The sequence below is a fragment of the Cynoglossus semilaevis genome, unplaced genomic scaffold, assembly GCF_000523025.1.
Source record: "Cynoglossus semilaevis isolate Cse_v1.0 unplaced genomic scaffold, Cse_v1.0 scaffold419, whole genome shotgun sequence".
Taxonomy (NCBI): Eukaryota; Metazoa; Chordata; class Actinopteri; order Pleuronectiformes; family Cynoglossidae; genus Cynoglossus; species Cynoglossus semilaevis.
The window spans coordinates 401,850-404,623 of record NW_007585113.1 but is presented as its reverse complement, the minus strand read 5'-3'; the positions used below and the strand labels follow the sequence as shown (position 1 = coordinate 404,623).

General features: G+C 39.8%; 1 protein-coding gene across 1 annotated transcript in view; it reads left to right on the top strand.

Annotated features, from left to right (window-relative positions):
* Positions 1–2,774, top strand: part of lft1 (lefty1) — an 8,906-nt gene that overhangs the window by 4,713 nt on the left and 1,419 nt on the right. The window lies entirely within an intron of this gene.

Here is a 2,774-nt window from a genome sequence, read left to right as displayed (position 1 = left end):
GGCACCGACCCCCTGCGCCGGGGGTCATTATGGTGCAAAGGGGGGCGGTGCCCCCCCCCCCACCACCATCTATCTCCACCGCCCGCTCTCAAATATTTGAAGTTGAGATAAAGCAGGCAATGGCAGATCAGGAAGTCTCCTCCATGTGAATAATGAGGAGTTGACACGACAACAACACAAGTTCAATATTGACTCTGTGGAGCAGCAGCAGCTGGAGACGTCCATAATGATATGCCGTGATGTGACGTAACAGAGGCGAAGGGGAACCAGCCTCCACCTGGAGATCGAATATGTATTTCTTACAGTGACATTTGAGGCTCTACTCCTATACAAACAGTGGCTCTTCTGTTCTTCTTACAGCCTCAGGTCAAAGGGGGGGGGAGATTTCATGTTCCACAAATGGAAGGGAATGGTCTATAAATTGGACTGCTTTTGTATGCAAATGCTTGGATGTTAATTAACACCTGACTTGTTGATTGTGGGCCCTTGTTTGGCCTTTGATTGAAAAGAAATGGCACCAAGGAGCATCAAGATGTAGCTTTGAACTACAGGCAACTTGGCTTTGATTGGCATGGGAAGGAAGAAAGACTGAGAAATATCACACACAGGCCATCTTAATTTCCCCGAATTAGCGGTTGTAATGTGAGGGGAGGAAGAGGAACAGCACTGGCCGGGTTAGGGTCAGACTGAGGAGGACCTCCTTAGACTGGCCCGTGGGCTGGACTGGACAATAGATTTGATGTGAATTTACATGTCTGCACTGATGACGGTGATGATGATGATGATACCATTAGACAGACTGGTAGAAGGCCTGTAGTACAGACTACACATAATCGCACCATAATCAGGCGTCTATATCTGTGCAGTACAGATATATATGTATATTTACACACACACATATATATATATATCAACCCTTTTTATTTCATTTGTCAGCATAAATGACTTTATTCTCAATCTAATTCTGTGGATATAATAATAATAATAATAACATTGCAAACACCATATATGGTGACAGGAAGTCATTATTATAATAATATTTAATTTCATATTTTAGTGGCAACATTTTCAAGATTCTGTGCAAAATATATATTTTCTAAGACACTTGAAAAAGTTGCTGATACTTCATGATGCACGGATGACTCACTGTGTATAAATATTGTATGAGTAGAAGTTTGAGTGGGAAATATATATGTATATATTTATATATGTATTTATGTATATATTTATATATGTATTTATGTATATATTTATATATGTATTTATGTATATATTTATATATGTATTTATGTATATATTTATATATGTATTTATGTATATATTTATATATGTATTTATGTATATATTTATATATGTGTATATCTATACTGTATGTATATATGTATATATATGGAATGAAATAATACATTATATATTTACCATGTACAATTACTCAAAAAAAGGCCACTACCTCTGCAGTAATGCTGCTCAAACAAGTAGAATATTTAACTGAGTTCAGTGTATTTAGTTAGTTATTATTGAGTTATATTTATGTATTTATGAAGAAATAATGGCAAATTTCACATCAGTGCATTGAAAGGGGACAGCATTCTAACATTGTGTTGTATTTTTTTTGTTGTATTTATAATCGGCAGCTAGCAACATTTTCCCCATTGGTAAAAGTCTAGAATAATCTCGTTACATTAGCGCGTGTACAGACAGTCTGACAGCGTTGCATCCAGCGCTTAATTAATAATTTGTTCTTGCGTGGAAGCCGCGGCCACCGCAGCCCTGAAGTGAGCAGGTCTGGCAGTCATCTGTCATTTGCTCTTCCTGTGTGTCCCCTTCAGTCTGTCTGACATCTCCAAGCAAACGCAGGCCAATACACAACCGCAGGCCGGGCCTTGTGGAGCAGCCAGCGAGGGAGCAGCCCTCTTCTAATGTTTGTGTGACAAAAAAAGGCAAGGCAAATCCTCACAATGGAATCAGATAATCACCAACCTGTGAAGAGCCTGCCCCAATCCACATCCACGCCGGCCCCCTGGCCCCTGGATTAACTGTCTGTTTGGCTAATAATTTTAATCTGCTGAAGAGAGGCCCAAGAACGGGTGACATGGGGCTCAGAATAAACATCTAATCCTGACCGCCACCGACTCCCGTCCTCCCCTGCTCCACTTCCTCCTCGACTCCCTTCCGCCACGTCCGATACACTTTTACTATCACCTTACACTTGTACTATCTGCCCGGGCCACATTGCTCCGTGTGACAGACTGCTGCCAGACTGGCCCGGGCTGACATTGTGCAGTGGAATGTACACATCAGAGTGTGTTGGTGTTGTTGCGTGTGCGTGTGTGTGTGAAGGTAGACAAGAGTGCTACTGAAGAGAGGGCACTCCAGGTTCGTAGGGTCAGGAGATGTCTGTGTCTGGGGCACATGTGTAGCAGCAGAGGACATGGCGTACAAAGATGTAGGAAAGGAAAAAAAAAAAAGAATTCAAAGTTGAACTGTATACACATATAAAAGCACCATTAGGTTAAAATATATATATATTTTTTAATTTTATTTAATTAAAAATGGAGAAAAACAGAAACAAAATGACGGTTTTTATGCTTGAAAAAAAATCCCAAAAAAATGCTGGTGTAAAATTTGACATTTCTTGTACACAATTAACCTCAGTTACCCAGTTTAAAAAAAAAATACAAAAAAAAAAACCTGATCATATCAAAATGGACTTCTCAACACATTTGGCCTCCACATAAAGTCAAACAGCTTCACTAATACAAAAGTTGACTTAA